Genomic DNA, 24813 nt, shown 5'->3' with positions numbered 1-24813 from the left:
GGTAGAGGTGCGGGGTAGTCCTCGATGGCGCGGGGTCTTTCACCAGGTCTGGGCCTGGGAGCATTGACTCCGAAAATAAAAGTTGATTTGTACAATGTACGCACACAGTCTTACGTCTTTCTTAATGATGTAATGGGCGAACTTTCACGGGAGAGTTACGGTTACCGATGATCTCCCCCTCTCGAGCTTCGCCCCACTTATCATCATTCATTCCGTGGATATGGCGTGATTTTTGTCACATGTAAAGGTAAAGCCGATTCTTTGAATTCTTTGTGGCCGAGAAGGCTTAGAATTGGCCCACAAAGTTTTGACAAAGAATGTTTGTGTGTGAGCTTCACAGCCTCAGAGCTGGTTGTAACACGCACACTTTAGCAGGTCTCCATCGCTGGTAAGAACGCTCCTTTTGATGCGCGGAAAAATACCCTTTCAACATTCCCCTTAAAGGCCGAGCGAGCAATAGGCTACAGTGCGTTGCGAATAAACACTTTACTGTGTGAAATCTCCAAAACTCCCGAAGTTCACCTATGTTGCCGACTTCATAGCTCTGATGACTCGCAAATTCACCTATATCAGCTGGCTCATGTCGTAATTTTGAAGAAATACTAACTTGAAAAGCAGCGCACAGGTCTCGAAGGTGCAGGGCAGCTCACGATTCACATTTAAATACAGTAGACTCGCGATTTCAAACTCCGATAATTCGTACTTTCTGTTAATTCAAACAAAATTCAAATTTCTGGTTGGCGCGCTATTCTTTCAATGTATTTAAAAGCCGCTTAATTCAACCTCTGTCATTCGGTTAATTCGTACTTTTTGCGTGTCCATACCGGAAAGTATCTACTGTTTTCCCGCAACTATTTGAAAATTTGCGAGCTTTTATAATCCTGACAGTGGGAAAATGAAAATAAGCGCCACAAGCCTTCATGGAAAAAGGCGTTGCTAGTAAAAAAAGGTTCGAAACTAAACACAAGCAAGGTAGACCGCGATGCTTCTCAACTTTCTTGCCTTATTTAGCGTTTCAATGATGATACTTAGAAACCAATACAGCGAACAGGCCTCAAAACACGTCTAAACATGATCGACCTCCTACACTTGCTGAAGCGCGCGGGCCACTGTGGCAAAAACAAAAAGAAAAACGCGCAATTGCGCACTCGCGTGTCGCGAGTCAGCAGAAAAAAGAAAAAAAAGAAAAAACAACACGGCGGATACGAAAGTGACACGCACGGCATTCAGCTTGTGGACCTTACGCATCCGCTTTTTGTTGGTTTTGTGCAGTTAGTTTGGAAACGCTTAAATTTAAAAAAATGCGATCAAAATAAATGCTTCATAATTTGTGCTATCACGTTGTCCAGAGTCATAGATACGATAACTTCTTATAATTCAAACTTCGGATAATTTAAACAAAATCCTGTGGTCCCTTCGAGTTTCAATTATAGCAGGTCTACTCTGTACGCAATTTGAGCGCTGTACCAGAACGGCGAAGATAAGGCAACCATACTTCGACTACTGTGCTGGTCTTGGAAGAGGACAAAGAGACACCTCAAACAGCGGTCCCAACATGGCATTCGACATACTTCACCACCATTTTAAGTGCAGAGCACTTTAGGCGCTCGCCTTGTCGTCCTAGCTTGCTCGATCGACCCAAGAGCTCCAAGGCGGCGTCCCGGGGTAACGCTGTTGTTTGCGGCGTACCCCAGAGGCCGAGGCGCTTCCCCACCTACTCACTCAAACTAATTCTTTATGGGAGCAAGGTCTCGTTCCGGACCATTTAAAGCTTACATTAATTTTCCCCCATACCAAAGCCAAAGAAGACGGCCGACAAGCTCCAAAATTTGCGCCCCATCTCATTAACACCTGTATTGTGCAAACTAATCGAAAGGCTCATCAATATCCGCATAATCCACTACCTTGAACACGTAAGACCCTACTTTCATCCTTCCCAGACTGGTTTTCGACCCAACTTAGGGACGCACGACAGTTTGTGGCTATTACGGCGGGTCATGAACCGGCCCCATTACAACAGAGGAAATCCAGACCTCGTCATGGCCATCGATCTTCGAAAGGCATTTGGCAATGTTACCCAGGCGGTGATACTTGAGGAACTAGCCCAAGCCTATCCTAGCAGCAGAGCCCAAACCTGGATTCGCAATTTCTTGCAAAGCCGCCCCATACGACTGCAGGGGTCTCATCTGGGATGGGATCCTCTTACTTACTACCTGGATAGAGGAGTCCCTCAAGGCTCAATCTTGGAACCTCTATTGTTCAATTTGGCAATGTCCCGGGTAGAATGCCGGCTCGACACTGAAACCGCGGCCCGCTTCACCATTTATGCGGACGATATTACTATATGAACAGAGGCAGCTGACTTTCCTTCTCTTGAAGATCAAATAATCGAACTTCAAGCGGCTGCCCACAGTCTAGAGTCATCATTGTCCGAGTTAGGGCTTACGCTCGCTCCAGAGAAGACAGAGCTCTTGGCAGTGTACGGCTGCAAACCACCTCCATCGATCCCCACCATTCCAGTGACAATTTCGAACGACACGATAATCGCCTCAACAGACCCCATAATGTTGCTAGGACTGCCCATTGGAACGAAAAACAGCGCTAACACATGACTACAGCGCCTTAAGAAAAAGTGGAAAGGCATCCTTCAAAACATTCGGCGTCTCTCTAACAAATATGGAGGAGCAACTCAAGCCGCCACACAAACGTTAGCCAGGGCCGTCACAGTGAGCACCCTTACTTATGGGGCACTGGCTTACGACCTCAATAAAACTCACACGAAGACCATACAGGTACTACATAGGGCCACTCTTCGCGTGATCAGCGGACTGCCTCGGCACACCCCCATCCACAGTTTGGAGCAATCGGTCCCCCTTCCACCTGTGTCAGCAATCATCGAAGAGGCCAAAGCACAGGCCTCCTTCAAGCGGCCGCTGACCCACCAAGGGCTGTCACTGATTGCATGGGACGAACGCAAAATCCCCACAACATGCACATTCCCAGTGCCTATCGCACCTTGGACACGACCGGACTGCGTCACAGCGCCGCACTCGCATCCCATCGGACGCAGAAAATCTCAGTTGCGTAGACAACGCATTCTGAAGATGCAATCGGCGCAGCAGGACGGCGCAGTCGATATATACACTGATGCCAGCGTGACCCCTCAATGTGTTGGCCTTGCATGGACGTGCCCAAAATTCGTGCTCTGTCGGGATATTGCCCCATGATGGACCCCACCGTAACAAGCTTTGGAGCAGAACTGCACGCTTTGAACGCCGCTGTATCATCCCTCCTGTATGACACTACTACGGCTCTCCCACCTTTGCTTCGACTCATCACGGACTCTTACGAGGCCATACAGGCACTTCGCTCCCATACCACCACTAACCCCATTGTGCATGAAATTATCTGCCAAGTGCAAATTCTTCGACGGAACCACATCACTGTCCGCTTTGACTAGGTACCTGGCTACGAGCCGAACTCGACTGGTAACCAGGCGGCTCATGCGGCCGCACAGGAGTGTACATTAATTCAAACTCCGCTGGTCTCTGCCGAGGAACCGTTCGTCTACACCATCTCCATCGTTGCGGATTCATCGCTACAAAACGGATAACCACCAACGACTAAAAAACCTTACTTCTACAGGCTACCTAAGTAAACTTCCGCCCTTACCACGTAGTGGCCAGATCTTCATCAACAAGTTTATAACACTGCCTTCACACCAGAAACCGTTCGTAAATGGTACACGCCTCAACTTCCTCCCCAATGTCCTCATTGTCAGTCAAGCCTCCCAGCCGACCTTTGCCACTTGGTCTGGACATGTCCAGCCTTCAATCGCCACCGTACCTTCACCGCCCCGAACCCTCAACCAGACCCAACTCTACTGGACACGTCCTTACTCGCACAAATAGCGTCGTATTCTCTAAAGAGTGGCTTAGCATGACTGGTATAAGAGCGCCATCGGTGGCTGTCCTGCTTCGACTATTTAGCAATGGACAAAATTAAGACTCCGGCCTACGACTGCCTCAACTATTGGACTTCATAGAGACATCAATGTGGACAAGTGCTTAAGTGATTGGCTTTCATTTCCCTCCCTTCTTCCCTTACCCCGCTCGACCTCTGGTCTTTCTGTCTTAATAAAGGTTTTTCAATCAATCAATTCGAAAGCCAAGCGGTTTATTTAGTCATAAGCGTTCGAAACGCGTGAAATGCTGGCGATTGTCATACATCTTCCCGTTGTTTAGGGCAAAGAAAACTATAGGTGCATTTGAGAAAAAATATACGTAATTAATCGCCAGCGCGAACCCACGTTCCTTTAGTTAAGGACGCCCGTTGGGTTGGTTTTTATGATAGTAAACGCAAAATGTGACAGTGCAACGCCTGACACGTGCGGGGAGAAAAGCACAATGAGAACAGAACTCCCGCTGGCACAGTTTCAGGCAGGGGGCGCGCGAGCACTGCGAAGGCGGGAAATTGGAATTGCATTTGGTGGTAACAGTAAGCGGAGAACCGCGCTACAGCCCATTATGGCGAATCACTGCTCTGCACTACCGACAGCCTTCACATTGAGTGGAACGGCTTTAATTGTTAGAGCACCGCGCGCTCCTGTGGTTCCGCGGCGTCTCTCGCCGCCGGCCACGCAACCGAGGGGACGTAACCGAGACGACCGCCGCTCTTCCGAGGGGAACTGCGCAAGAAGTCGCAAAGTTCTCTATTCATCAAGTGCTCCGGCATGGAGCCCCTCAAGTACTAATCACGGAGCGCGGAACGACATTCACTACGGAGTTCATGCAAGGCGTCAGCAACGCGGATCACGAGAAGACCACGGCGTATAACGCTCAGACGAACGGACTGACCGAACGCCTAAACAAGACAATGGACGATATGCTGTCTATGTACGACGACGTTGAGCCTACACCATGGGACGAAATACTCCCTTATGTAACGTTCACGTTTAATACAGCTGTACAGGAAACTACGCGGATGACTCTATTCGAGCTTGTTTACGTATACATAGCCGACATCGATGCTCGACTCTGTGCTTCCACACTTAGACGACGACGACCTCAACGTGGATGTCCAAGGACACCTGCAGCGTGGGGAGGAAGCCCGCCAGCTTGCTCGCGTACTGGCGGATGCCGGGCGGATTCCGGGCGGATGCCGGAGTGGCGGATGCCGGAGCAGCTGGCGGATGCCGGAGCAGCTGGCGGATGCCGGACGCTACAACCACCGACCCCGAGACGCCGAGTATCACGCAGGTGAACTTATGTGGGCTTGGACTCCCATTCGACGACGCGGACTGAGTGAGAAGCTTGTGCGGCGGTACTTCGGGTCCTACGGAATCCAACGGCGTGTTGGCCGACATTTCTATGAGGTTGTCCTATTACACGATTTTGGCACATCACGACGACGCACACGGTCCGAAGTCGTCCACGTGGTTCGCCTCAATCCTTACTACGCAAGATGGACTCTTTTTGGACTGTCGTTTTATTTTAGCGTCGGGTCCATGCACCCCTAGAGGGGGGGGGGGGGGTAATGGCGCGAACCATGCATTCTGTTTCTATACTTTTTTTTGTTTTACTATCCAGCGGCGCCCGGATGTGTTATCAGTGTTTCAAGCAAGGTTCATGTATTCTTTCCTTTCTTTTGAATGCCGCACGGGCTATCTTGATTTGATAGGGAGAGTGTTTGACCCTGACGTCACTATAGCCTAGAATAATCTTCTTTAATCTCCAGTGTTGTCGTTGTAATTCGACGTTCGAGAAACCACCGTGCCGATAGATAAATACTCCCTGGGCAGCCGCCGCGGTACAGTTAAAACTCGATTTTATGAAACCCAATTTTACGAACAAATTAGGATCCCCCCCTCCCCCGCAGTTGCCCATAAGCTTAATGCTTTTACGAACTCGAAATAACGAAACAAACTTCGTCGCCAAACCCGATTTAACGAAGCATTCCGGGAAAAAAGATGCATAAAAAAGTTTTTTTTTTTCAAATTTATGGCGTCTAGAATTTTTGGCAGTCTGCTGCTAGCGCAGTGCAAGCACACGAGCTGGCAGTGTGCTGTTAGCTCGTCTCGCGGGCTCCACAAGCGCGCAAGACGAGCAGGAAGAGGCATCGCCCAGTTGTTGGGAAGAGCTTCGTCAGCGTGACGAGGTGGCCGCAGATCAGAACTTCGACGACTTCGTGAACGCCGACGCAGACGCTCACACTGACAAAACAAAAGCTCTTCGACGACGAGGCGATAGTGCAGCATGTTTGGCGCACAAAAGGAGTCTGATGATGCGAATGATCCGAATACTGTCGAAGCTCCCGTGCCCACACCAAGCCAGGCAATGGACGCCGTAGACCTTCTGAGGCGATTAGCTGGGGCACACGAGGATGTCGAGGGCGCTTTGATTTCACTTGCCATCTACGAGAAGTGTGTGCTCACGCTGCTCACAAAGGGCGCGTAGGAGAAAATCACAACCTTTTTCTCGAGGCAATAAATTTGTCGTTCTCTCGAACGAAATTTGTCGTTTTCTTGATTTTACGAAGTTCCCGGTATAACGAAATAATTTGCGGGTCCCAGTGGCTTCGTTAAATCGAGGTTTAACTGTATGCGATTCACCGACACTCGCCTGCGCACTTCACTATGTTGACTGCTGCTTCGCCGCCTGTGTATTCTTTGAGTTGTTAGGGGAGCACAAGTTCGCTCCAATAAACTTGTTTTTTCTTCAAGACAAAGACGTCGTCTTTGGCTTCGCGACAATATGCCCTTTGTCATGACAAAGCAGTTCTAGATATACAGGTTCACTCCTGTTCCCCGGAGAAAGTTCAGAAGAGAGCGGTGGTGGCGCCCCCATCGCTGAAGATCAGGAGGTCTCCCAGGATGAAGGCCTGCTCCGCGAAGGTGTCGTGATCTCATTGCATTCAGGGAAAGCACGTCGATAGTATAAGTGATTTCTGTCAGTGTCTTCGGCAGGAGTTGTACAGAAGGGGCAGTTGTTGGTAAACGGGGCAAGTTATCAAGGTAGCCACGCCTGCGTTAGCGCAGGAAAGAGGGCCACCCCAACTCGAAGTCTACGCAGCAAGACCTCCTCCCAGCGAGCGATCCCACTGGGAAGTTCTGTTCCATATACGGTGAAATGAGAGCGCGTGTGGCGCGGTGCAGGTGCTCCTTTGGTTGGACAATTTAAATTGTTCGTGTGGATCGGTTTCAGCAATGGCAGCGATCGTGAAAAGAACGGAAGATGGCAAGCACTATCCGCCGCAATGTGAGCAGTGAGTTTATTAAGCCTGAATGTCTTGAGACAGACAGGCTACGCGGCGTAAATCCCCTATGGCCGCCCTAACATGCCTGCAAAGTTTCACAGGGGAACCTCCAAGGCTTGAAGAAGGTCCGGCATTAGAGCCTGCAGTCCGTCCCGGATGACTGTGAGCTCCGCCAGCATAAAAAGAAAGCCGCGGAGTGTTTGACAAACGCAGGCTTGATTCGCATCTGAATGAGCAAGACATTGCATCGCTGTAGTTAAAATGCCGTTTTGGTCCCCAGCATACTTGCACCACCTGTGGCCTTGACGAGTACTGGTGGCCATACCAGCCGCCAGTACTGGTATGGCCGCCGAATGTGCGCCTGGCTTTCCTGTCTTCCAAATGTGGAGTCGAGTCAGCGGTCGGTTGTCGGTCGCTTGATAGTACAGTCAGGGTGGCCTAGTTTCAGGGTGGGCTGGTAGGGGGGGGGGGGGGGTAGTGGATGGCTCATGTAGATTGCTAACGACGCGGCCTCCGCAACAAAATTAAGTTTGTGCTTACGGGAGGAGCGGCGTTGATGTATAAGATCGTCCAGCGTGTTGAAGTAAGCTTCCGCCTGAAGAAATGAAATAGGCGTTATTTGAGGGGACAGGTGACCGTGCGTATTGCTGCTCTATTAATTGCTCCAAGTTGGGTCCATTCTGCCTTGGTCATGTGCTGGAATTGAGCCTGGTGAACAAGTCAAGGCTGCAGTATTGATTGCACGAAGGGTCGGGCCATTTTGGAGCAGGAGCCTCCAGACTTCTGTGAAATGCGTCGGATAAGATGCAGCGTTTCACCTTCTTCGGTTGGCGGGCAGATCGGATCCACAAGGCAGCTGTTCCAGACGAGGAAATCTATAAACCCAGCACGCGAAGAGAGGTGAGGTGAAGTCCGGAGAGTTGTAGTGTGATCGGGGACATGTCGACGACGGTCCCAGGCACTGGCTATGAACATAATGGCTGTATTTTTTACTGAAAGCGTAAGACCAGCGTTCACAACATTTCTGCGTGCCAGCTGAAGCATGTCGGAGGCACTCCGTTTGCCGAGTCAGGTCTAGGTGAATGGTCCGTACCGTAATATCGTCTGCGTACGCGAGGAGGCGCAGGCCTGATATGAAACGAAGATGCCGGGCAAGCGGCAGCATAACTGCATTAAGAGGAAGAGAGAAATCACCGACCCCTGAGGCGCTCCACGGACTGGCGCGAAGTTTCCGTAACTAGCCCCTCCAATCCGTACTGAAAATGATCTTTTAGTCAGGAAGGCCCGGATGAAAGAGCGTACCTTTTCCGGGACAAGTGGGCTTTGGAGAATTGACAAGGTGGCTTTGTGGCTGATTTTATTATATGCCTGGTGAATGTCCATGGCAAGCAACGTCCGCACTTTGTGTGATCGGCTGCCATGTGGCAGCATTGATGATAAGTGGTCGAGCCCATCCTCTGTACCCAGACGAGGTTTGAACCCAATCTGTGCTGGGTGGTACCACCAGAAAGTGTCCATCCACCACTGAAGTCGCCTCAAACCAGGATGCGCTCCAACAGTTTACACAAGGAGCACGTTAAGACGACTGGGCTCAAATTTGGGGATGGTCAGGTAGTTTGCCTGGCTTCGATGTAGGGACGATATATGCCCGAAACCATGATTTTTGCATTTGCCACGAGAGCCACACCCCGTTGATGCAATCGAGGAGACGGCTGAGCGCTGGACCGTCGAGGCTCTTATAAACCTCATACGTAACGCCGCCTTGACTGGTAGACGTCGCTTTTAGGCTTCCTCCGCTCTCCGGAATTTCCTCGATCACTCCCATGTTGTACGCACGGATGTCGCGCTTTACTTCTGTTAATCCATTTCGACAGCTCCACCTATTCAATTTGATCCACCGTACTCGACAGTTCTATGTTGTCATGTTTTGCAATAAGTTTCTTTGTTTGCTGAGATAGTTTTCCAGGTTGCTCTTGACATGCTGCTTCTCTATATAGAGCTGCTGCTTACTCTTGACTGCCGTTGTTACTGTGCCACTTACAATGTCTACACTCTCCTCGTTCTCCTAGGTTAAAGGGTGGATTTGTTTTGAAAGGATATTTTGAAATCTGGCGTCCCGGCTCTGACTAACTCCATGCTGGGTTTCTCGCGGTTAACAAGTTTTCTTCTTTCACTTTTGATGGATGGATGGATTGTAGGGTTTAACGCACCGACGCAACGCAGGCGATGACGCACGCCGCAGTGGAGGGCTCCGGATTAATTTTGACCACCTGGGGGTCTTTATTGTGCGCCGAAATCTCGTGCACACGGGCGTTTTTGCTTTTAGCCTCCACCAGAAAAGCGGCCGCCGCGGCCGGGAACCGAACCCGCGTCCTCGTGCTCAGCAGCACAACGCCTTAGCCACTGAGCCACCGCGGCGGGTTCTTTCACTTTTGAGATTCAGCCTTACTTTGCTCCTAACCGCCCTACGATCGCTGCAGTGAATTTTGCCTACACCTCCACGTCATGCACAATACCTGGGTTGTCACTTAAAATGAAGTCAATTTCGTTTTGTGTTCTACCCGTTGGACTTTGCCACGTCCATTTCGTATTGCTTAGTTTGAAGAAGAATGTGTTCGTTGGCGTCGTTTTATTTCTCTCCGCAAATATAATAAGTGTATCTCCTCGACTGTTGAGACTGCCGATTCCGAAGTTTCCCACTGACTTCTCTCCTTTTCATCTACTTTTGCATTAAATCTCTCGTAACAATTGTGAGCTGTGATATTACCTCCTTCATTGCTGATTCAATGTCTTCGTATAAACCATCTACGGCCTCATCATCGTAGCTGGCCGTTGGCGCATAGGCGTGTACTATCTTTAACCTGTATCGCTTGCTTAGCTTGATCACAACGGCTGCTACTCCGCGGTTAATGCTGAAGAAGTGCTTAACATTCCCCGCTATTTCCCTGTGAATTAGGGATCCCACCCCGTGCTCCCTCTTTTCTTGAGGTCCTCGGGCCTGGTACTCAAATTTCCGAAGCCTTTTCCTGAGGCTTCGCGGAGTTGAGAGCAGCTTCGCGAAGAACAGCTGTTCTTCGAACCTCGCTTAGTCCTTTGATATCGCAGTTAATGTACGAGAGCTTCTCTAATATCGCAGCTAAGCTTCCCTCGCTATAGACAGAAATCGCGCATTGAACGTTGCCAGGGGAAAGTTCCAGATGCAGCCTACCCAGACCCAAAGATTCTTAGCGCCCTCTGCTGTGTCGCTGACCTGACTGCCGCCGTGATCAGGGTCTCTACAGCTGCTGGGGACTGAGGGCCGAGATTTGCGCTGGTCAATCACGAGGGGTGGGTGGCAACCACTACACCAGGGGGGCCAGCGCCTTCTCTGGTGAGGGAGTGCTGTTTGTGTCCCAGAGATCCTTCCTAGCATGGCTTCATCTATCTAGTTTAGACTCTCAGGTATCCGGGATGTTGCTTGCCTCCGGACAAGGCAATCGTCCATGCCTGGGGATATTCGGGAGCATTTTATTGTCTTGAGACAATGAAAAGACAATAGAATGATGATCCCCTTAACTACAGATATTTCGTTGGACTATAGTGAGCGTCGCCCTTCGCGAACCACCAATACAGAGTTGCAGCAATCCATGATAAAAGTGCAAAGCATGTTTGGCGACGGCCAAACTATGAAGCTCTTTCTTGCCTTTGTTTTCAGTGTTGCCTCTGAGATCAGCCGGTCCCATTGGTAAAGGCACACCAGATCCTTATAGATGGCTCGTACATCTGCAGAGACAAAGGTTTCGATGCTTATAAGTGGCTGCGTATAATCTCACGGCAGGCGTGCGAATTACCCCCCGGGAAATTCTCGTGGCAGTTTACATAAAAGCTGTCTGGCCTAAAATACGCCGAATAATATATCGTGCCAACGTAGCCTAACCTAACATAAGATAACCTCACCGAACGTAACGTAACCTAACCTAACCGAATGCGTCATAACCTACCCAAATCCAGCCTAACTGCAACAAACCTAATCTAATCCAACCCAGCGAGACCGAACACAACCTGTATTAAACGTAATCCAACACATTCTAGAAGTCCTGTACGTCAATATCGGGATAAATTAAAAACCAGAATAAAAAATGGCAGCACCTCCACTCCGTGGATGATGGCGAGGGTGTGGAGTACGGGGTCTCGAAATGTCATCCAAGTTGCGCCCCGAGTGACGTTCGATTTGCGCCCCGACCGTCATTCGATTTGAGCCATGAGTTACACCTTGATTATTCTCTAAATGAAACTGCAACTCACTGCTCAAATCGAATTTCGCTTGACTTTCGCTTGGTGGTGATGTGCGCACGGATAGACGTGGACGGACATTGGGAGGTCCTAAGGTACTCCGCACCGTTACAGGCGAGGGAGTAAGCCGTTTGTCTTTCGGGTACAAACTCACGGTCGTAGCTCCATGGGTAAGACGACGACTGACACTAACTCTATCTGTTCTACCAGACACAGGCTCGAATCCTGCCGGTGTCTGCGATTTTTTTGCGATTGTAAATGCTATGCGCACGGACGCGGACGGACACTGTGCGGTCCTAAGGTGCTCCGCACCTAAAATAAGCATTAACAAAATTACGATGACCGAAAAATTCCGAAAGCAAAAAAAAAAAAAAAACTCTCAATGTCGGATTCGAACCTGAGCGTTCTCGTTTAAAAGCCAATAATCTACATCAGCGCTACAGGGGGATCTACATACACGGCTTTGTAGGAAATATTTATCCCATAGAACCTCGGGGTAGCGTGCTTAGCCAATGAGAGGCGACTGCCGTGAGAAATTTCTGACGGTAACTCTCACAGTTGCCGGGGTAATAGACAGTACCATTAAAATTCACACCCGCGCCAAGGGGGGCGGGGGCGAAATGAAGCGGTAGCCAGCACTTACTTGAGCACCCCATCAAGACAACACGTTTCTTGTTCAACAACGACCGAAGGTCGCTGCTCAAGAAAATCTTCGGCATTCCGAATGCGAGGAAATGCACACAAGGCGACGCCGACGGTGATTATGGGGACGACATCGCGCGCGCCAACAAGGGGGCAGTGTCTACGGCTATGACACGTACTGCGCACCCGGTTTCAGCCTGGTAGATAAGCACGAAATGGCAAAACAGAGAAAAGGGGGGAAGAGAAGCTACGAATTGATGACAGAGAAGCATATCCAGCGCAACCGCCCCCACGATGGCGTTCTTCTTCCTCTTCTCTTTTCGTCTCCCACGCGCGTGTACCCACAAGGACAATTAGCAATAGTTCGAGGTTTTCGAATGTCAAATGATTCGGATGATGTCTACATATAAGTGAATTGGCGCTGATAAGTAGGGAGATTTGTCCAAAACTGACTGACAACGGCCTCAATTGTATTGAAAATAAATTTGCGGGCCAAGATAGCAGGGTTTCATCAGGCAAATCTACCTGTGGCTATATAGGCTGAGTAACGCGGCCTAAATTAGATGAGGTGGTGATTCGGGCGACTCGCTGCAGCATCGCGAAAATTCCCAACAGCGCTAGCAAACAAGGCAAGAAAAGATAGAACATGGCGCCGACTAATACGAGGAGATTTATTTCGCAAGCTACTCCAAATAAACCAAGAAGGGGTGTCATTGTTCAATGGGAAATCTCCGAAGGCGACTGGGGTGATGTGTAGAAACGAATGGCTGAAGACGAGGAAGAGAAAGAGGACGATGGTTCTATTTTTTTCCTAATTTGCATTTAAATAAAATTTAAAATTTTAATTTCAATTTAAATTCTAAGCACCACACCGGATGACCACGGCCACGCAACGTCCACGCCATGTTAGCGCCGGCGACCGCGGTAGGCCAGTAGAACAGGCACGCATAGTCGTAGGACATAATTAGAGGAGGGAGGGAGAACGTTTATTTGTATTTTTTAGTGGCTTGTCGGCACTCCACCTGTGCTTTTGCGCCACGTGCTATAGTTCCCGACGGGGTCAGCAGGGTCGGTGCCCTTGGTCCAAGGCTCCAACAGCCTCTGCTGCTTGGGGTGCCCGCTGAATCACACCGATGTGGTCTTCACAGCATTCGCTGGCCAGCATTGCCTCCCATTGCTCCGCATTAGGGTTCGCGATGTTAGGGACAGCCATTTTACTTAAGCATTCCCATGTGGTGGGGTGGGTTTTTCTTGATGGCACAATGGGCATGCGTCTGCATATCGAGTCGCATAAATTTTACCCAGCACGTTTAGGTTTGGGAAAGTGCCTGTCTGCAGATGTCTCCAGTCGGTGGCTTCTGCCTTTCGTCAGGGATTCGTGTGGCGTAGGATACCTTTTAAATGCAGAGCATTTCTTTAACTCACATGTAGCGTCCGCCGTGCGTCCGCAACAGCCGTTCCAGGTGCGCCATCTCCCCCACTCCTCCTCTCCAGCATCACGCTACCCTCCTCGCTCTCAACAACAGGTCCGCACCCCTCCCCCTACACTATATAAAAAAATAATACTATCTGGCGCTTGGTTTCGATCCCTCGACCCTGCGGGCGGAACGCAATGCACATGGTTCTCCACCCACTGCGCCACAAAGCCGACACAGAATGAAAGGCTACGAACGCGCCTTATATCCTTGACTCATTCAAACTACGTCAAGAAGCTGCTGATACAACGCATTCACTACCACCAACTCCCCAAACACTAAACGTTAACGCAATACACCCACCCCCTATGCGACGCATTTACTCGAGTCCCCCTCGCGGGGAGATGGGCCCTTTTCTTTCCTGATACCCTTGTAGCATGCCAATTGGGCCGAGTGTTCCGGGGGACTGGCGTGGGTTCTTCGAGGTCGGAATCATCGGGTGCTCGGTTGGTAGTATAGCCTCGAGCAATCCTCTCTGCCTGTCTTCGAGTATATCCTCGAGCTGCCTGCCCGCATCTATGTTCCCCTCTATTCCAGAGTGCGCCGGGGCCGGCAGGCTCTTGTTTTGAATCTTAGGTGGATGCTCAGGGTGTTGTGGTACGCCGCCTTTAGACTGGAGGTGTACACGAAGTGCGCAGGGGCCCACTCGTCTTCAAAAAGTGTCGACAGGCTTCTCGAGAGTTGGAAATTATTGCAAATGACCGGCCCGTCCGGAAGCCTCCCGCCGCTGCCAGAGCGACAGCTAGCGCTTTGACAACTTTGTTTGCCCAGAAGTAGAGAGCATGGGCTCTCTCTGCCGCGCTAGTCGGCCAGGAGATCTTGGTTTCTGGCGCCTTCTTCGGCCATCTAAACAAGGCGTAGCTGCGCAGCAGGGGTTCCCAGTGCTCTAAATGTTTGGTGTCTATGGGGGGTAGGGGGGTCTTGTTCCGTGGTTTTCTTCGAAATTTCCACATAATGTGCGTGAGGTCTACGCGGTGGCCGCAGTGTTCGCACTTATGCGAGAATATTTCTGGATGGAAGAGCCAACACGTTCGGGTTGGTATTTGTTTGGAGTTGTCTCCATGCTTTGGCTCATGTGCAGCGTTGAGTATGTGGCGCGCGGCTGGGAATTCGCACCTGCTATGTTTGTAGTAGATTGTTATATTTCTTTGTACAAGTTGAGGTTGTTGAACTTTTATGAGGGCTCTGTTGCCGCTGCGGGAGGCGGGGGGGGGGGGGGGGGTAATTGCTGCTCGGGTGGCGATGTCGCAAGCAGTTGTGTGGGCCTGATCGTTGCCCTGTAACCTTTCGTGTGCAGGAGCACAGATTAGTTTAATTGTCCTGTGGTTTGGTGCTCCTAGCTGTTGAAGTATTCTTGCGGCGGCTTATGATATCCGCGTCCTTTGCTGTGGCTACGTATGGCGGCTTTGGAGTCGCTGATAATGTATCTGGCTCGAGTTGTAATGATCGCTGTAGCGATTGCTGCCTGTTCGATTTATTGAAAAAAAAAAAAACGATCGTTCGTAGACCGTTTTGTCAATTAATTGTTCAACACCAGAACTTAATTGAAGGTCTATTATTCTTTCTACAAAATATTTTGTAATGGCACAAAAGTAATAAAAAAAAACAGGTGACCAGAGAGAGAGAGAGAGAGAGAGAGAGAGAGAGAGAGAGAGAGAGAGAGAGGACTCTTTAATGTGGGCTGGAGAGGTCAGCTCTACTAGCGGCAGTGCTTGCTACGCCAGATGGGGGTGAAACGCAGTGAAGTGAATGTGAGAGATCGGGAAGGCAACAATTAGAGAGAAAACAAAAGTTAAATAAAAAATGGCACACAATGAAATGCAAGGAGAAAACTTTAAATAAAGTTAAGCAAAAAAAAAATAGAGCGAATGGAGCCCAGGAAGCGCAGAGCGTCTCAAAAAGGAGTCAAAGCGTATACATGACAAAGCAAACCCGTGCAGATGTAGCCATGCGCACAATGGAAGAATTACAAAGTTTTGTCTAGTCCAGAATGTCGCAAAAACCGCAGAAGAAATTTTGTCCCTAAAGATGAGTCATTGTTGTTGGCCCAGGGTCCAAGAAAGTGACACAACTGAAGGCATGCTCCACGTCGTACACGAGACAGGCAGCTCACCGCTGCTACTCGCGCAGGGGAAAATCGCGGGCATATACACAACAAATGCTCGGTAGTCTTGCGCACAGCGCACGTGGGGCACAGTGGTGAATCCTCCCACCCCATTTCGAACTTGAAGCTTCGTGTGTGCGCCACGTTGAGACGCAAACGGTGCAGTACACCTTCAGACGCTTTGCTTAGGTCGGGTGGAACGCGGAATTTACAGAGAGGGTCAATTCCACGCAGAGGATATCCGCTGCGAGGATGCTGCCACTTCACCATTCGCTCACTCTAACCGGTTGGACAGATAAGGGCACAACCATCCTCTCGAGAGAAAGGAAGCTGTGTCGCGTTATGTGGCCAGCGCTGGCGGCTGCATCAGATATAGTATTTCCTTCTATTCCCGAATGACCGACCAGGCAGCCATTGAAGCACGATGTGATGGCCCGCGCGCACTATACCGCTGTGTGGATTTCGCTGATTTCACACACAAGCTGACTGCAGTGGTTGGGCAGCCTTCTTAGAGCTTGCAAAGCACCCCGTGAGTCTAAGAAGATCACCCATCGCTGGGCATGATGTGCACCAATGAAATGAAGTAGCGGTGGATGATGTTTTGTGGCTCAGTTTTTTCCTGACTGGGCACTGGACCGACGGAATACACACGAATATGGCAGATGATTCTGCGGTCACTGAGCCGTCCGCATAGACGTGCGTGTGGTCTGCGTACGCGATAAATATATATTCAAGTGTGAAAAACTTCAGTGCAGGTGCGGGCATGGATGACTTTTTGCTTATTCCAGGAATTTTTGCTATTATATTCCATGGTGCGAGTATCCACGGTGGCAATGATAACTTGACAGGTCGCTGGAGATTTGCTGGAAGCAAGTCTTTTACATGCGATGCAGTGATGGCTGCCAGATGATGCGCATGGCACCGAGTGACATGGCGTAGAAACGTTCGAAGGCACTCTTCATGTTGAAGCACTGACGCAGAGAGGCACCGAGCTTCCCGCAAAGTTCCAATTGTCGATGTGCATTTGGGAAGACCCAGGCACACGCGTAGAGCTCTCGCCAGCACTGAATCTAATCTATGGCTTTCAAATTTGTAGAAGGCAGTTGATGTAGGGCCGGCAGGCTGTAGCGTAAAAGGCCGAGAAAGAGTGCTTGATAGAGTCTAAGAAGATAGGACACGGAGCATCCCCAAGATTGTCCACTCAGCATGCGCAAAATGCGCACGAAAGACAAAAGCCTTTCTTTCAACTGGCGAATATGGGGAGTCCAGGACATCGAGCGGTCAAAGACGACACCGACAAATTTGTGATGTTTGACATAGGGTATCTGCGTACCTTCTACACTGAGCGTATATCGTGAGACGTCACGCCGTGCGAACGCAATCGCTGCACACTTCTGAGGGGAAAAGATCAACCCGCAGCATCTCAGGTACTTCCGCATCGCCAGGATCGCTCTTTGAAGTGCGGCGCGAATGTTTCGGCGGTTTTTGCCTGAGGCCCAGATGCAAATGCCATCTGCGTACAGCCAGCATTGAAGGACTCTGGTACAGGGAAATATTGATGCCTGGGGGTACCTTGAAAACCGAGGCGTTTATCCATCGCAAATGTCTGGATTCAGGAGAGGACGAAGCAGCACAGATAACATACTTTCCTTGGTGGCGGATATTTCGCGACAAAAAGCAGCTGGAAATATCACTATAGCTGTCTTTGTTGACGCGACAATGCAGCGTTTGACAGCGTAGCCAGGCGCAGCACACGAAGCTATCCGAAGAGAGATGACGTTCGTAGGGCTGCGAGGACGTCTGTTCAAGTGGCTCGGCGATTACCTACAACATCGGTACGTCTATATGGTCACCAGAGATGGCGCAACGACCGAGCATCCTGTCACACATGGAGTTCCTCAAGGCGTCGTCTTGAGTCCGACCCTTTTCAGCATATGCCTTATACGCCTGCCAACGGCTTTTCGGGGGTATATGTCATTCACAGAGGCATACACACATTCACACGCACCACTTTCTGCAATGAAACAACATAACCAACACGTCATGAACATACCACGGTAGAAAGAACACAAACGCAAACAAACGCGACATTGGAATTATAGACTCGCCTTCGGTAAACTTCATGTATACAGCCGTCGTTTGTCAGGTGCCGACGCCGAGAACTGCTCAAAACAGCTGTTCTGACGAGTACCTCATTTTACGGGTTGTCTGAAAGACCGCCTTCTGCCGACGGCTCTTTTCTTCCCTCCCCCAAAACTGCGAGATAAACACGTGGGTGACAGAGAGAACATCTGGCAAGGGGCTGAACAACCAGTAACTGAATCACGGCAACTGAATGCATGTTTCGTTTTAAGCGAACCATGGCTTAAAAAGAGAAATGCTTAACCATTGTGCTGATGGCTTCGAACGTTTTTGACGTGACCGGCCTGATATGATCGACAAGAGTTTCAATTGAGCTACAAACAGCGCAGGGGCAGGACGATAGGAGGATCACACAAACACGGCGCTGACTAACAGATGTTTATTGTCGCGAACAGGCAATAAATATGAAATGGCAGAAAACACGTGACATACTAATCTGGGGACAAATACAAAAACAATAATAAAAACAAAAAACTAAAACCTCTATAAAACCTCTAAAAACAGTAATCTGCCCCACTTTTTAGTTTTTGATTTCTGTTTTTTTTTCTTTTAGTTATTTAATTTTTCCTTTTAAGAGAGACTGCTATGTCCCTGTGGACTTCCGCTTGTACCACGGGATACACAAGAGAATGTAGACGCTCTCACCTTCTTTACCGCCTTCCCCATTAGACCTTGAGTCTTCCCTTCCGAATAAAGAATTATAATAATAATAACAACTATAGTTTTGAGCGTTTATTACTGTTTTTGTATTTGTCATTCCTAATCTGGGAGTGACAAATACAAAAACAATAATAAAAGCAAAAACTAAAAACCTCTATAAAGCCTCTAAAAACAGTAATCTGCATCACTTTTCAGTTGTTGATTTTTTTTAGTTTTTCAGTTTTTTCTTTTATTACAGTTTTGAGCTTTTATTATTGGTTTTATATTTGTCATTCCTAGATTAGTATGTCACGTGTTTTCTGTATCTTCATATTTATTGCTTGTTCGCGACAGTAAACATCAGTTGTTAGTCGGCGCCGCGTTTGTACACGTGTTCCTCCCATCGTGCTGCTCCTGCGCTGTTTGTAACTCAGTTATGTACCAACTGGTCCGCTTACAATCCGTGTTGCAAGCATTTAATTTCACAGCCGCTTCTTGAACATTCTCAATCACGGTTTATGGGGCGTATGCACGTTTTGCCAGCTCATCAACTTGTGCGCACTATTTCGGGCGGACGAGGGGCGGCCTTCGTACTTGCCCGTCTAGGATAACTCGTCACGCCAGCCGTACGCTCCGCATGAATGAAATATATTCAACGCACTGCGGCCTACACATTCAGTCCGCAGTTACGTAAACGTGTCTCCTTGTGAGGTAAACTACAACCAAGGTGCTGTTCGAAGGGTGGGTTTACGTGTCATTAGAAAGTTTTGGGATACCGTAAAAGCGCGGGTACCGTTTCAACTTTACCAAATGGCGTAGTCAACGCTGCAATTAGCAGCATCAGGACACAGCAGTATTGCAAGTTGAACCGCCGCGATGGCTCAGTGGCTAAGGCGTTGTGCTGCTGAGCATAAGGAAGCGGGTTCTAATCCCGGCTGCGGTGGCTGCTTTTCAGATGGGCGAGAAGCCAAACACCCACGTGTCGGAATTTCGACGCACGTCGAATATCTCCAGGGAGTTAAAAAGGTACTGGAGATTACGTTACTCCCTAATGCGATATTTGGGCGCAGCAGCAGTGCGCTGAGGCAGCACTCACTCGTGGGTTCTCTCGACGGCAGCGATGAGCCTCTGCGGCGGCGGCGGCGCGAAGTGCTCTCAGGCAGGGACTAAGCACTGCTTCTTAAACAAACGCACGTCATAGTCACGCGCACGTCCCCCTCACGTTTTCGCCCCTGCCGCGCCGTCGAGCGCCTCGTGCGGGTACAGCATACTGCCCCCTTCCCTCCCCCACCGCACACTTTCGGAGAGCGGTGGCTCACGCCGCCACGGCGAACTCTTCCTTTGCTTTCTTTCGTCGTTCGATTTTAGATGCGACTGCATCTCATTCACTCGCCTTGTCCCTCCATACGACGTTGTTGTTGTTCGTCCACCCCTCCCCCATTCTCCTCGCCGCGCGAGCTGCGCTCTCCGCCGCTCACCCACTCTCCTCTCCGATAGCGAACACTCTCTCGCGAGGGTCATTGGATTGGATTCGATTGGATTGGCTTGCCTTGGCTTGGATTGGATTAAAATGGATTGTGTTGGATTATATTGCGTCATAGCCGCGCCACGTTGCGTCATAGCCGCGGCAGGGGGTTTACGGCACGTTTCACGCGATGGGAGAATCAATCTAACGGAAACAACAACGGAACCCCCTATGCGTCGCATCTACACAGGGGTTCGCGCGAGGGGAGGTGGGAGTAATTTTTGACTAGTCGGTGCAAGCCACCATTCCCTCAGTTACGTCGACAACCGGCTCAGCCCAGAGACGGCCGCCAAAGAGCTGCGCCCTAAAATTAATCCGCAGTCTCCCACACGGCGCGCCTTATAGCCCTGGTGCAGCTCAGTAGCATTAAACCCGCAAAATCTTGAAATTTTGAATTTCGACCCATCTTTCGAGCACCTTGCATGCCAGGGGAACTCAGTCCAAGTTCGACCAATGTAACATTCTTCCATTCAGTGCGTGTCGGCAAGACTTTGACTGTGCCCATCCTCGATGCTTCAGTGCAATTGTGGCTCACTCAAATGCCTCCAACCTTTCGAAATAAAAAGAGTGGAAGGGAACAATGTTCACGGAATTCTGCCCGGTTCTCATGCCGGCATGTAAGGTTGATGTGCACATGTGTGAGCACAAGTCCCTTGTGTGTACCACATGTTATGTGCACTCATGCCCTGTTGACAACTGTGCAATGCAGTAGTGACAACGGCTAAGTACTTCTTAGTGTGAAGCACATTTTGGCCAGAAGTCCTGCTTTGGTAAGGCCGATCCGATAGGGCCAATGGTCTAATCCCCTACCTACAGTGACTCTAGAGACCCTCCCAATAACTACCAGTATTCAGGACGTCTCCTTAGCACCCCCAAATCCCTCAGGATATATACACTGATTGAACGCAAGCTATCCGCGCCATTTACATGGCTAGAATTCCTAAAGAACTGCAGTATGATCTACGCAAAGCTATACGTCTCCACACTGTCACACTGAGGTGGATTCCTGGTCACGCTGTAATCCCAGGCAATGAGGTAGTGCATAGCCTCGCCCGCAGTCTACCGGGCGTCTGGGATTCCCTGGCCTCGTCCACCGACGTGCGACAATACTCTCTTCTACAAGCAAGTACGCTTCACTACAAGACTCATCAGAGAAACTCTTCGTACCCTTCCTGTTCCAGACAAAACGCTAACCACCACGCAACTACGCATTCTTCGACGCATACAGTTAAATACCCGGGCTCCCCTCTGCCCAAACTCCCACTAGCTTTCTTACTGAACAAAGGTATTTGCTTTCTATTTCTCTCTTTCAGAAAAACCAGAACGCTTAGACCAGCCACGGCATGAGGGAATAAGTGCTTTGTATGACAGATAGTGTCGCCTTGTCCCTGAAACTGACCAAGATCAAGCAGCCGCAACCTTCACGCCCACATGTTCAGCCACACAAGCGTAGATGGCGTCTGTTATTTGTGTGTCAGGGCAATTTAAAACTATCTTGGCTAACCTTCGGCAACTGGAAAGCAGAAATTGTAAACGCAGAAACTCCCTTCTAAAACGTTCATTCGGCGTCAAAGTAACGCTATCGCGTCCAACATGTCACTGCAACTTTTTCTGATGCAAAAATAACTGTCGGACGGTCTACTTCATCCTGATAGATAGCAACGTGATGTTGGAATTGCGCCTAACTCCATTAGCTTGGGCAGACGTTAGTGGAACTTCTTCTGTGGAAATAACAATGGGACACGCGGCGTTATCACGCGCATTTGGAGGCTGCTTTGAGCGGCCTCTGATTCTGATGCGCATGCTTCCGTTCCATCACCTATGTGACGCCCGGCCGCCGGTAATGGCCGCGTTTTTCTGTTTAGGTTCCCAAAGCGGAAATCTTCACGAGCTGTTTGCGTCGCGCGCATTCACGCTTCAAAAGCAGTATATTTGCATGTCGTACTCTTTTTATTGGCACTGTTGGATGGCCTTATTTTTACACCGTCGAAAATTTGAGTGCAGTTGGCCTTTATGGAAAAGCTTCAGAATAACAAGCAGCGGGACTGCATGCTTTGTTAGGCAAGCGGATGTTGGATTAGCAGCAACGGTTGTTTTAGCCCAGTCCCTCCCCTGCTTCGTTGTAAGTGGATTGTTTTCGTCTTACGGAATCCCAGTAGGCTACTTCTTCACTAAACACGTCTAACGGGTAGTCAGCTTCCCGATCTAGTACTCTTTGGGATGAAAAAAGGAAACACCTGCGGTTGCCGCATAGTGCAACTTGTCACCGACCACCACCGAGTCAAAATGAAGATGCTGGACCAGGGCACTCTGGCGTTAGAAGTAGAACCCCCGTGTGACTCTAACACACCTGTATTGCTAAGTTTTGACTCCTGCGATGTGCTGAAGAACGCACGCTCATGACGTAGGACCTAAGGTAAAAATTTAGGTATCTTACCTAAAATATGTGTATGACCTGCAGGAGAACCTGACGGTGAAACCGGTCCGTTATCTACACCGAAAGCCTGTCCATACGAATAATATCGAAAAGATGAACGTGGGAAGGACCATTCAAGTTCTGCCTCCGGCTGTGACCGCTGCCTTGGAACACCTGAAACAACAAGTCAGACACACATGCAGCCCATCGTTCGCAACTGCAGGCCACACCATCACATTCATGAGGAACTTCTATCAGTGCTCCATACTTCTGGACATGAGCAATACAACCCGGCACCTGCGCCAAAAGTTTCCCGATGTCCGGCACTACGGCGATGCTGACTATGACAAGCTTGAGTGGCTGGAGGTTACCATGCCTATGTACTTGGAAGATGTTAAAAGAAGTTGCGGCGATCCAAGCGAGTTCCTCACAGAGGAGACGTAAGAGGAATTTTCTATCACCACCTACTCTAGTGTTTCCTGCATAAGGTACCTTCTGAAAACCGATAACTTCCTGTTCGTGCATGCAACGAATAGAGAAACGGAGCGAGAGCCCGTTGTCTTACCAATTGAGCTACGAGCACACGCAGATACAGGGGAGACGGACGGCGTATTCACCGAGCACAGCTGTGGGTTTACCCCCTGCGTTCTCGCTGAATGCCACGTGATAGCGTCACGCGACCTCTTGCGCCTCTGTGCGCTCCGTCCACGGCACGTGTGGCGGCCGTGTGCACCAGTGGTTTGTCCAGGTCGACCTCGAAAAGTTTGGATTTGTGTGCAATACCGATACCAAACAACCGACTACCATCCGTGGAATGTGCTTTGAGTTAACTTTCACGAATAATATAACTGCGCTGAAAACGCAAAATCTGAGTGCGTATCACACCGGTCATCAGTCCATTCTGAACATTGTGCTGAAGTGAAATAATAAATAACGTGTTACAGGTACAGTGTAACGTGTGAATAACAAGCTTTGCTTTCGAAACCCTTCCACAGGGTGGATTATACCGCACTTTTTTTTGGAACGCAGTGCATAACGCAGAAAAGTCTTGCGAAAAGAAATATGCTCGGTTGTGGAATGCAGGCACAGAATTGTTTACAAAATCCCGCTGTCTTGTCAGGACGTTGCATTGACGATCGCCTGCGTGACTACGAGAACTTTCTCAAAGGGTCATGCTAGCAGTCAGCTTGCTGTGCATTGCAAAAAAAGAAGAAAGGGCACGTGTGACCCACGAGGCTTTCTGTATCGCACAATGCTGCGACGAGTGTATTCGTATGCCCAGTGTCTCGCGTGAACGGAGAAGGGATCGCATATCTTTCGAATTTATTTATTTATTCATTTACAAGTACCCTCAGGGCCGAAGCATTATAGAGGGGAGTGGGAAGTACAAAGAATAATAACAATAATAATAAAAACGGTGAGCAGTGAAAAATACATGTACAGTTCAAGTAGGCTCAAAAACAATAACATTCAACATCGAAGAGGATTTACACAGTGCTAGAAAAATTACAACACGGGTAATTGGCAAAAAAAAAAAGTTTTACAAGGCTAGGGGTTTCAGTGTCACTGGAGATAGCAGACCTGAATTTATTAACGTTATCTATAGCAGCTGTGGTGGCGGGAAGGCGGTTCCAGTCAGTCGAAGGTTGTGGAAGAAATGAAGCAGCGTAAAAACGAGAGTGACACGAGGGGACAGCAACTTTGCGCGCATGGTCAAGTCGTTCAGACACGTAAGCGGGGGCGTGAATGAATTCTGTTTTCAAGAGCGGGTGATGGTAAATTTGATACGAGTTTCCTACCATCCTTGTGTGCTTTAGGAATTCGTTGCTACAGCCCCGTCGCCTTAATTCTTCTATTTTATCTTTATTGTTGCGTAGATTTGACTCGTACAAAGGTTGAGCCCTAATGCAATAAAAAAGATGTGTTTGCTAGTCAGCGTACATGCTTGTCTCCTCCTTTCTCGTGTCCCGTCTTCGGCCTGTTTTAATCGCTTCGTTCGATTTTTTTTTTCTTTTGCCACCCTCTGATTGGCTAGGTAGCGCACAAAATAGGCGTCGCTGATGGAACGACGGGCATTGTGTTGCTGGAGCTACGTGCGTCGTCTCCCTTCCTGGGCAACCCGGCGGTCTTCCAGGCAGCTGGTGGCAGCGGTGGCGACGAAAGGGAGCGTATACGTCGGCGTTGGTCTTGGCGTCGGATTTTGGTGAGAGCACGGCTTCATTTCATTTCATTTATTGCATCCTTAAAGGCCCGAGGGCATTACATAAGGGGGGGCAACAAATACTCAGTGACTGTGAACAATTTGATGGAGACAAACAATACCCATTATGCAATAGTAAACGCG

The 24813-nt window shown here is 49.4% G+C and overlaps 1 protein-coding gene across 4 annotated transcripts in view; it reads left to right on the top strand.

Moving 5' to 3' along the window:
- Positions 1–24813, top strand: part of LOC144175058 (uncharacterized) — a 63443-nt gene that overhangs the window by 17159 nt on the left and 21471 nt on the right. The window contains exon 1 of one of the 4 annotated variants that reach the window (XM_077704102.1): positions 24509–24672. The exons of 2 other annotated variants lie outside the window; for them this stretch is intronic. The gene's annotated coding sequence lies outside the window, so the exon portion shown is untranslated. Of the gene's footprint in view, positions 1–24508; positions 24673–24813 lie in introns of those variants that run through there. One more of the 4 variants, XM_077704100.1, reaches the window with a different exon arrangement.

This window comes from Haemaphysalis longicornis, unplaced genomic scaffold, assembly GCF_048455015.1.
Source record: "Haemaphysalis longicornis isolate Haplotype H1 unplaced genomic scaffold, Haemaphysalis longicornis Haplotype H1 scaffold_3, whole genome shotgun sequence".
Lineage (NCBI taxonomy): Eukaryota > Metazoa > Arthropoda > Arachnida > Ixodida > Ixodidae > Haemaphysalis > Haemaphysalis longicornis.
This window is presented reverse-complemented; position numbering and strand designations above follow the sequence as displayed.